The 12113-nt window shown below is 30.4% G+C and overlaps 1 pseudogene; it reads left to right on the plus strand.

The window, feature by feature from the left end:
* The first annotated feature begins 10154 nt into the window (after positions 1 to 10154).
* Positions 10155 to 11361, plus strand: LOC146953234 (MLP-like protein 34; annotated as a pseudogene).
* The last annotated feature ends 752 nt before the right edge of the window (positions 11362 to 12113 follow it).

Consider the following 12113-nt stretch of genomic DNA (forward strand, 5'->3'; position numbering starts at 1 on the left):
TGCTGAAAATTCGTTTTTTTTTTGGTCAATTAGCCTAGTGGCTAGAGCTCACAGCCTAGTGGCTAGAGCTCACACAATTTAATTGTGGAGAAGTGGGGTGTCCGGGGTTCGAACCCCGGCCCCTGCATATAATATGCAATATTCCTACCAACTGAGCTCGAACCCCGGCCCCTGCATATAATATGCAATATCCCTACCATCTGAGCTTAGCTCACGGGGTGCTGGAAATTCGTTTTAATAGTCCTTTATTTACTTTTTTTTTTTAAGAGTTTTCCTTTATCTTTTTTAAATCGTTTTTCTTTTTTGAAGAATTAAATCGTTTTGTTTTTAATTTGTTTTGTTTTGAATTAAGAAGACATAACAACAAAATCTGTACATTTCCTTTCAAAAGAAAAATCTATATACTTCCTCAACAAAAAAAAAAAACATACATGTGGATATCTGTCCAAACTCAATCTAATTTTAACGAAAAATTTTGTTTGAGTTTGGATTTTCAGATTTCAATAGATGGGACACGACGGAAAATAGAGACATTAGAACCTACCTTGAACCCATCTCGTTTATCTAAAATTACATTAATAACCCGTCTCATCATTTCTCATTGTTCTGCCTCTCAATCTCCCTTCTACGTTGCGCCTCCCTCTCATTCTCTCACACTAATCGAATCTCTTTCATGGAACCTTCATTGGCTCCACCATCGCAAGAAAGTACCTCCATTGGATTCGCCATTGTAAGGAAAAGGAAGTCATCACCACCTTCTTGAACTCCTCATTGTTTTTCTTATTGTATAGTATACTCTTCCGCTTTTCTTGTTTTTTCTTCAAAATCACAAATCCCATTGAAACTTTTTTTCATCTCAAAGCGAAAATTAATCATTGTTAAGATGGATTGATGTTGTTTAATTTTGGATTAATTGTATTTTTAACTCTTCAAGTTTAAAATGAATGATTTTGACCCCTCAAGTTTACATACTTTTGCATTCACTAATCCCATACACATATTTTGACAAAATTTGACAAAAAAACTAATGTGGCTGAATTTAATGACACATCATCTCCATAGAGTTGTATATCACTTTATCCTTTTTAAAATGAGTGTCGTTTAAGATTATCGTACACATATTAAGGAATACAATAAAGGGGTTTGCTAGGATACACCCACTAGTTTTTATTAAGGTGTGTTTTAGCAAAGATATAACTAAAAAGTTGTTAAATACAACTTAAGGTGAATGTTGCTAAAACACACCTTCTAAAAAATAAATGGGTGTATGTTAGCAACTCCTATAGGCATTTGCTAGGAGACACCCACTTATTTTTTAGAAGGTGTGTTTTAGCAAGTTATAACTAAAAAGTAGTTAAATACACCTTAAGGTGTAGCTTGCTAAAACACTCCCACATAAAAACTAGTGGGTGTGTTCTAGCAAATCCCTACAATAAAATAGTCAAAAGACATATCATTTTTACTAAGTTAACCCTATCACCTATTATTGTGTATCTAAACATCATAAATGTAAAGTATAAAATAGTGCTTTAAGAGTAATGTTATAGTAATAATTATAGAGCATATTTGAAAGAAAAAAAAATTGATTCTACATTGAAAAGTGAAAAATGACATTCAATTTAAAACAATTTTTTTTTTGTTAAAAAGATATTCATTGTGAAACGGAGGGAGATAGTAATCTAAGTCTAACAGGAACCTCAGCTAGCAACATATCTACAAGCAATTGGCTACAACTTGGCCAACAAGTTTTATATCGACAATCGGTTTCACTCGTAATTCCACTAAAAAGCTTGTTAACGAAGAGTAATTCGAGACTGTTTGGTAAGACACCTCTATTAGCTTATAGCTTATAAGCTCGTTTGACAATTGGTAACACTTTTCCACCATGAGCTTATAGCTTATTTCACGAGCTTATAAGCAATTTTTCAGAAGCTATTCCAAGTAGCGTTTGAGCTTATAGTTTATAGCTTCTCACTTTTAATTCCAGTTTTACCCTTATTATTCTAACTAAATTCCATTTTTTACCCTTAATCATTTATTATATTTTAAAGTAAAATACATATGTTTTAAATATGAATGCTATTTTTTTTTATGAATGACAGATCCTTTTTCTCAATAGAAAAAGATATTTTTTTGCCGTTACGTTTAAGTCTTTTTTCATTACAATTGTTACGTTTTTTTTTTTGTGCGACTATTTCAATATTTAATGTCACCTTTTTTTTTTTTTTGCGAAATGACACGTTATTTTTGTGTGATATATCATAATTGTAGAGAATAAGAACAACGTCAATAATTTTCTCCAACAAAAAAAAATGAGAACATTACGTTTACCTTCACTATATATATATATATATATATATATATATATATATATATATATATATGTATGTACAAACTATATTTTATTTATTGTTACGTTTAAACTTTTTTACACTTTGTATCTAATTTTTTTAGGCAAATGAAAATAAATATAAATTAACATTTAGGAATTAAAAATTAATTTAATAATAATATTAACTTTATTATGAATAATTTAACTAAACTTTATTATGAATTAAAAATGTCCTTTTATGTAATTTTATATCTATCAGTTAGTTGAACCGCTAATTTTACCAAACACTTCAAGTAGCTTATCAGCTATAAGCTATAAGCTATAAGCTATCAGTCATCAGCTATAAGTTATAAGCTATCAGCTAGCTTATCAGTTATCCGCTATTTTTACCAAACAAAGCCTTCGTCTTTTAATTATAACTTGTAAGCTTTTGAAAACTATGCTCTCCTTGGATCCAAGTGAAAAAATATCATTGCAAACATATTTTTGAATGAATTAAGATGAATATCAAAAAACAATTCTGCAGATTTTTTTTATGGAAAATTCATTATATGTAGCATGAGTCAATCATTTTTTTTTAAAATGTTACCTGTATGGATTTTGATATTTACTCCATCCGGTCACTATTATAAGCAAAAAACTATTTTTTAGGTTCATTGAATGAGGGATGTATGTGGTCATTAATATAGACCACATACATCATTTATTCAATGAACCTAAAAAGTAGTTTTTTTGCTTATAATAATGACCGGAAGGAGTATAGCTCAAAATCTTGTGCAAAATTTGTATTGCGCCATGAACAAAGCAAAGTGAAAGAAGATAGTTAACGGTTGTAACTTACATAATGTAGTACAAGTAAGTTGAAAATTGATGTATACACATCTTGTTAGGCTGAGAAACACATGTAAAAGACGAAATTGCCCCTCGGCAGTTAACTGTCGAGGAAATCAAAAACCAGCTGCAGTTAACTGCCGAGGAAAAACATAACTTCATTTTCTTCAATACTTCTTCTTCTAAAAGTGTTGCATATACAGTAACGTTCATTTATTTCTTTGGAGTGCCATCATTCATTTATTTTGCTTTTCTAGATCTAGTGGTTTAAAGGTTCTTTGCATTATACAGTACTGTTCCTCACTCTTTAGTTCTATCTCTCATTTGTAGTTCTTCATTCTTCTCTTTCTACTTCTACCTCTGTGCTTTTCACATAGAAAAACAACAGTGAGATTGTTGAGATAAAAATGGATGAAGATTAATTAGAGAAACGAAGATGGACATATATTGAAGAAATTGGGTGTGAGTGGGAAGTTCTTGATATGAATTTAGAAAGAAATATGGAGAAAAATAAAATGAAAAGCATCTCATAAAGGATGAATCGAGTGAGAATAGGGCATTTTGAATGCAAACATAAATATTGATGTAATTGAGTATTTGTTGGTGGATGTGTATGCTCTGCAACGGAAGAATGAATATTGTGAGAAGAAGTACCCAAATTGCTGCATATGCAGCACTTTTAGAAGAAGAAGTATTGAAGAAAATGAAGTTATGTTTTCCTCGGCAGTTAACTACCGAGGTTTTCCTCGGTAGTTAACTACAGCTGGTTTTTAAATTCCTCGGCAGTGAACTGCCGAGGGGCAATTTCGTCTTTTACATGTGTTTCTCAGCATAACAAGATGTACAAGATGTGTATACAACAATTTTCAAGTAAGTTTGTGGTATGAGATTTTTGACTGAATTGTACTTACCTCACGGTTGACCTCTAGATTACTATGACATATTTTCTAGAAATCGAATGGTTAACAACAACAACAAAACTAGAGAGCATTATTTTCATATGGGAGTGTATGAGGAAAAGGTTAGATGCTAAGAGCAACTCTCTGTCTCATTTTTTATGGTGAACCACGATAAAAAAAAAAAATTGTTCAATCAAAACTATGTAAGCGTGCTGCGAATGTTTGGTCTAGCATCATTTTCATATTCAATAAGCAATCTAAAAATGTCAACTTATATCCGTGGGAAAAAAATGTCAGCTTAATATATACAGCTGTTTTAATTGTGATGTTCCGATTAATAGATAGTATGTTTCATAAATTTCAATCAAGTATTTGTTTGATTTCATCAAACGGTGTTATAATATGAAACTTTCTTGTGGGTGGAGGAGCACTTGAACTATTAATTTTAGTCAAATCATCACAATTAATTATTTTTTGTTGATAAAAATCACAATTAATCTTCTATAAATCACAATTAATGTTCTATTTAAGGGAATGTATTTCCACCTTGTGAGTAATCTATATTCATTTATATATCTACATTACTAGAAACATCAGAAAGCATAAATATGTCCTAAACATATTGTTGATGGAAACATCAGAAAGCATTGAAATTACCTTTCAAAACATATGTTTAAATTTTTTGACCAAAATAAACATTAAGATTGCTCAAAATTCATTTAGGGCATTATTGCTCAAAACACTGTATTGAATTTGAATTTCAATATATTTGAAAGGTAATTTAACTACTTAAAAACTAGATGTCCTATGTGAGTAACTAGTGATCTAACCCGTGCGTCGCACGGTTAAAAAATGTCGTTCATTTTCCTTGAATCGGATATCGTTCGGCTTTCTTCAACCATTCACCTACATACCGTGATAAATATTGATTTGCATAAAAAAAATAGTGACTTGCACAAACAAATGTAAAAAGAGAAAATATTTCATATATAAAACGAAAGATAAATCACATGTTAAACACAAAAAGAAAATAAAAATAACGGAAATTTTGGAATAGAAATACAAATTACATACATTATACTAAAAAAAAAATGACATCCAAAACCTACATTCAACATAGAATAAACATTCAACTAAAAACAATACATGTTTTAACACAAACTAAAAATAAAAACAAAAATATATATTTTTTAGTGTAAAAAACAATGCCATTTAGGTTCAAAGATGAGTTACAACAACTAAATTAATTGGGTTTAAATAATTAATGAGCTCAACCAAATTACAAATTGTTCGGGAGAACCCGAGTTTGATTATGGGATGGAACAATTCTTGGTTAGACTATATTTACTTCACGATCGAACTCCATATTACAGGTAGGCATGGAAATGGGGCGAGGTGGAAACGGGTTTTATCTTCCTCATCCCTGTCCCAGATTGGCATATACTTATTCGTTGCTCTACCAATACTCAACATGGATGAGAAATTGAATCTCATCCCCATCTCCGACGAGTTCGGGTTCCCCCACCCCATCCACGTACCCAAAGAGAATCATTTTTTTTAATACAAAAGAAATTTTCTCCGGCCCCTAGAGTAATGTTGTATTGTAGAAGAAAGAGACTGAGGATGGGAGATTGGTTTTGCAGATTGGCATATACTTACCCGTTGCCCTACCCATATACAACAGGGGATGAGAAATTGAATCTCATCCCCGTCTCCGCGAGTTCGGGTTTCCCTTCACCATCCCCGTACCCAAATAGAATCATTTTTTAAGACAAAATTATTTTTCTCCAGCCCTAGGGTAATGTTGTATTGTAGAAGGGAGAGAGTGAGGATGGGAGATATGTAATAAGAAGAGAGAGAACTCGAATGAGTGCACACATATACTGACATTCTTACTGAATGAGTAAAATTATTTATGATTTGAGTTTTTATTTATATAAAGAAAGTAAAGTAATTTTTAACATTCGGGGAGGGGTTTCTCTTTGGGTACCTATATCCTTGTAACCCGTCCGTACCCATGTTTTGAAATCAGGGAAAACCAGAACTCGTATCCAAACCCAATCAAAGCAGAAAAAACTCGTTCAATTGGGATGGGTTTAGGCGGGTACACGTGGGTATGGGTTTTGATGTCATGCCTAATTACCAGATCCATTCTCATAGAAACCAAATGGTTAACACACTGAAAAAGGTCACGTCAAATAATAGTTGGGAGGTTAAGTATCAAGCCACATCTTAATTCAACATATTTTTTGGCGTCTTAGAGCCTTTAATAAAAATACAATAATACAAATAGGTATCATTTAAGAGTCAGGATCCACACCATGTGTAAGGAAATATACTTGCACTAAAGCCCAGCAATTAAACCAAATGATCCAACAGTTCATAAATGTTATGTAAGAAAGGCATGTGAGTCACGTTTCTGTTTATTTTTGTCTTTCTTGTTTTTCATAGAGAACAAAATGATCCTCACATCTATAAAAAGTTAAAGCAATCGAACACCACTTGTGCAGGGACTAAAATCAATTTGGCAAAAAAAAAAATCACAATGTTGATAAAATATAAAACGCAATAACCAATTTGACTAAATTCAATTCTAGATTTAAGTTCAATTGCTTATTTCACATGGATTCTTTGATTTATGCTAACCCACAATGTGACCAATTAGTCCCCTTTATTGCTCATTTGTTTCAAACGCATGTGGAGAGTGAAAATATTCCAACATAAGATTCAAGATGAAATTTAAGTACAATGTTATTCTCTCTTGACGTATTAATCAATATAGGGTATTTTTTTTTTCATTGTTCACATGAGCTCGAAACAAATGAACAATATAATAAAGGGAACTGATTGTTTTTGTGAAGAAAAAAAAACTGGAACGCCTCAATCGTAAATTAGGTTCCACGAATTCAACAACGTTTGGACTACAATTAGTTTGTGATTGCTTAGTGGAACTTAATGCCTTGACTATTGTTCAAATTTATTTGATTTTATCTTCCTTGATGACACACTCTGGGTTTACTCGATGGAAAAGGGATGTCAAGGGAAAAAAGTAAATTGCGAATAATTTCTCACTTCACAATTTTTTTAATTTTCTAGTTGAATATTTTGAACCGCATGATCTCTTGAATTTAACGGTCCATATTTGGTGTAAGTCGAACGAATTATACCTGGTGTGTGACTCATAATTAAATGAGACTTACATTGAAATATGTCTAATATAGGGATACAAATATCATTAAAAATAATCACGGGTGAGTTATGACACATAATTTATAAAAGAATAAAAAAAGTTAAATTAAATAACTTTCTTTTTTTCGAGAAATTAAATAACTTTCTATTTAATAAAAAAACCCAACACTTGATTATTAACTGAATCATTCCCCTAAAAAATTTATACACGTCATTATGATTTATATATATTATTTTATCAAGTAACTTGGTGATTAGAAATTTATATTTATAAGGTAAATAAATAGAATATCTATGGTTCGAATCTCAACCCCTACATATACTATACAATATCTCTATCAATTGAGCTAGACTCACGAGAACTTTGATTTTATATATTGATCATTATTTTTTAATAATTTTTACCTATTTATCACACAAAAGAAAATAAATTACTATTAGTGCCTAGGCCAATCAACTACGACTTTGCATAGAACAATAACCAATCCTTGACATGTAAAAAAAAATTGATAAAATAACATTTCTTGTTCATATTTCATGCATTGCATGTCCAGAGTTTATGCAATATCCTCCAATGTTCCATGTGGTTTTCTTGGATTTTTAATTTATTTAAATCATAAAATTAGTCTATCACTTTATAGTACATTTTTCAATAAGTCTATAAAAATATGAATATTTCTTTTTTTTTTTTTTACAAACTTATTATGTTGTAAACAGTAATCACTTCAGATTTTTTGTTACAGTTGACAAAAACCTCAACACTTACGCATGAAAATCAGCGGTATGAGCTCTTCTGCTAAAATACATATTTTTTTCTCTTTTCACGTTTTAATCTCTTGGAAGAGCAGCAAACACGCCTCTGAACAGTGATTGGCATATAAGTTGTGGATGTTCATATTGCACAAACATTACATTGTAGACTCTAGTATGAATATGAATATTTCAAAAAAGTATAGAAAGTCTATATTTTAATAATTGACTCAATTTAATTCGTATAGTTAACCATTTACTATTTTGTTTCTTTTGGTCTAGTGTACAATACCTTTTAAGATGATCAAAGCACTCTGCATATTTCAATATTTCTACCATTTATTTAGGTGTATGGAGATCTCTTTACTATTAATTTAATCCCATTAATAATTTAGTAAGTAACCAATAATGGATTGGTTCAAGTGGTAAGGAACTTGAACCCTTAAGCATGTGATTAAGAGTTTAATTTTTGTCTTATTCGTATGAAAAAGAACCGAATGAAAGATGAGAACCTAGTTCATATGCTCTGTAGTTTCTTCGACGAAGATTAATCATTGTTAATCGACAGGCTTGTTCAAAAAAAAATCATTGTTAATCGACGGTGAAAACTTCGTATCAATATTATAATAAAAAAATGATTTATTAAGTATAATATTACATTTCAAAATCTATTAAAAATTATATCTCAAAACCGTAAAAACAAATACTCCCTTCGTTCCATAATAAGTGAACCATTTGCACAAAAAAAAATTATCTCAAAAAAATTGACTCATTTCACTTTTTAATATAATATCAATTATTTTTTTCCAATTATAACTATAATTAATACTACTTTCACTATTTTCAATTCAAGAGTATTATACTTTCCATTTATGATAAAAAAATAATGTACCAATACTTACAAAGACACTCAAAATCATTTTTTTTTTCTTTCACATATAATTTTTTTTAATATGTCTGAAATGAGCAAAATGCTCACTTAAAATAGGACAGAAGGAGTATATCTCAAAATAAAAAACATAACAAAAATTTCAAAAAAAAAAAAATAACAAATAAAAAAAGAAAATAAAAGGGATATTATTTGTTGCTTCATAGACACATGTGGTTTTTGCAACTCCCCTCTCTCTCACGTGTCAACACCACAATTGACTATTCTCTTAGTCAAACTCCCAACCATCTCCCAAACTTGTCTGTTGTCTCTCTGCATGCGTTCCTTTCTTTTGTTATATTTTTCTCTCCACTGAAAAACACCATGAAACCACTATTATCTCTATCTTCTCTCTTCTTTTTCAATCAACTCAGACCGTCCCATGCTAAAATAAAGCCACCATTTTGATCTTCTTTTTGTCCTCTATAACATTGTTATTTTTATTTCTCAGATCTACAAAATTCATTTTTTGAGACTGTCATTTTTCATTTTCCGGCCACCATTTTCCGGTCTCTGGTCAACCCATCCGCGTCGGAAAATCAACCAACATTTTATTTTGTTGATTTTTAATTTCTTGATTTAAACCCTTACCTTTTCTTTTTATACTTATTTTCTCCCTTTTCTTCTACAATATTCTGATTCTTTGAACAAATTTTTTTTATGTTCTTGAACGACAATTTTATTTAGATGTTCTAAGGAACAAAATTTTAAACAAAATATGACTTTTTTTTAATCCATTTGTCCGATTTTTTTCTTCTAATCTCTCTACCTTTCTTGCACTGGCAATAGATGCTACCACTATAGCCTACCTAATTTAAAACATTAAGGGTCTGTTTGGTAGAGGTGAAATAGAGACGAGAGAGAAGGGGACGAGAGAGTTAGGAGAGAAACATGCACTTTCTGCAGTTTGGTACAGCTGAGAAATTGGAGAGAGAGATTAATTTCGCGTGGGACCCACTCAAATTTGGGTCTCCCCAGTTATGCGAAGAAAGTGGGAGAGAAAGCATGATTTTTTTACAATTCCAACTTTGCCCTTATCTTCAATTCAACCATTGTAGTGTTCTATTCCAAAACATTGCTATACCAAAACAACACAGATCTGAGATTGAGAAGAAATATTCAGTGATGCTCATTGTTTGAGGAAAAGAAAAAGATCTTCAAAAATTGTTATGCTTTATTTTGAGTGAAATTTATAATTTAAAAACAATTGTCTATTGGTAGATAAATGAAGGAAATGTCAGGTGGATTGAGATGCACCGAGGAGACAAATGCATTGGCTGGGTCGGTTGATGATGATGATGGTAGCTTATGAGTTTCTTTCCCTTCTTTTTTTACTTGTATATTTGAGTTGATCTTAAAAAATTAAACTATTAAATTAGTCCAATTAATTAATAATTGAAATAATTGAATTACTTCATTTAATAATTAATTAATCTAATAATGAGTTAAAGGAATATAATTGTTTTTTAAGGATGAAGTAATATAATTATTTAAAATACTCAAAATTATATAAAGTACTAATTGAATTACTGTAATCATTTTTATGTGAGATTTTTAATCCAAGGGTATTTTTGTACTTTTCAATATAATCAACATTTCTCTCTTCTCTATTTCTCATCTCTTTCTTTTCTACCAAACAATCCATCAAATCTACTCTATTTCTTACCTTTTTCTCTCTTCTCAAACTCTCTCTTATCTATTTCTCTCTTCACAACTTCTTCTATAAACCAAACACACTATAAAAGCTCAGCATTTGATGCACTATGATAGACTCTATCAGGAGGATTAATTAACTGGGCCACTCCCTACTAAAAACTTTTCTAATTATTTTAATCAACTTTAATCCAAGGTGCTTGATTTTGTGTCTACAGTGTGAAAATTTTAAGTGTAAAGATAGGTGTTTTGATATACTTTTTTTGAATGATTTTTACTTATATTTTGGATCATCGCTCATTTGAGAATCATCACTTATAGTTTGAATTATGCAAATTAGTCGTTAATTTTGATGTTTCTAACACTTAGATAGAAAATTAAACATCTTTCTATGTGCTAACTTTTTTATAGATAATCAACTTTTTATGTGTCTCTAACTTCTATTTATATATAATTCTGTTCAATCAACTTTGATTTTAAATACGTGCGAATCCATGCAGAAGGAAAAAAACAAAGTGCTAAAGAAAAAGTTGAGACTATAGATGATGACAATAAGGTAATTACATATAGCGTCTTTAATGGGGAAGTGGGTGAGAGTTACAAGAGTTTAAAGGTAACATTACAAGTGATTGATAAGGAACATGGTGGTGGGAATGTGAAATGGAGTTTTGAGTATGAGAAACTAAAGGAGGATATTACAGGTCCATCTCCTGATTCATTCTTGGGAATTTGCTGCAAAGGTCACAAAAGATATTGATGCTCATCTTATCAAGGAATAACACTTGCAAGATGAACAAAGAAGAAGATGAAGGGTGTTTGGCTAGAGTGTTATTGCTTATAAAATAAAGGCTTAATACATCCCCAGGTCCCTTAACTTATTTTTTCTTCTCACTTCAGTCCCTTAACTATTAAACGTTTCAATTTGGTCCTTTATCTTCGTTTTCTTCATCGATTTGGTCCAATTTTATTAATTTTAAATCCCTAAAAAAGAAGACCGTTGGATCAAGCAAGTTCATCATAACTTACCGTGTACCACCAACACCTAAGTATCTGAAATTTAATTTTTAAAAATAATATAAATCTATTTATATTAATTTAGAAATAAAAAAATCTAAAAAATTTGAAAAAATTGGAAAATTAATTTTAAAAAATAAAAAAATTCTAAAAAATCTAAAAAATTGGAAAATTAATTTTCAAAAATAAAAAAAATTTTGAAAAAAATTCTTTCACGGCATTTTCTACTCTTCTTCTTCTCAAACACCATCTTCATTCATTTATAGCCATTAAACCCAGTACAAAAATTTAAACAACACCAAAAAAACCCAGAAAATAATCAATATTTATTGCAATTCTATGGAAAAGGAAACAAATCTTCAATTTCAACTTCTAACAAAACCCGGTCATCGGTCTTCAAATTTTTTTAAAACAAATTCCTATAATTTCAAAAACAATGAAATAAAAAAGGAAAATTGGATTTAGGGATTAATGGGTTGAGAAGACACTGTTACCACGACGAAACGCCGCCGCAGCC

Source organism: Medicago sativa, chromosome 1 (assembly GCF_051527215.1).
Source record: "Medicago sativa cultivar Bolivia chromosome 1, Bolivia_mono, whole genome shotgun sequence".
In the NCBI taxonomy this organism is placed as follows: domain Eukaryota; kingdom Viridiplantae; phylum Streptophyta; class Magnoliopsida; order Fabales; family Fabaceae; genus Medicago; species Medicago sativa.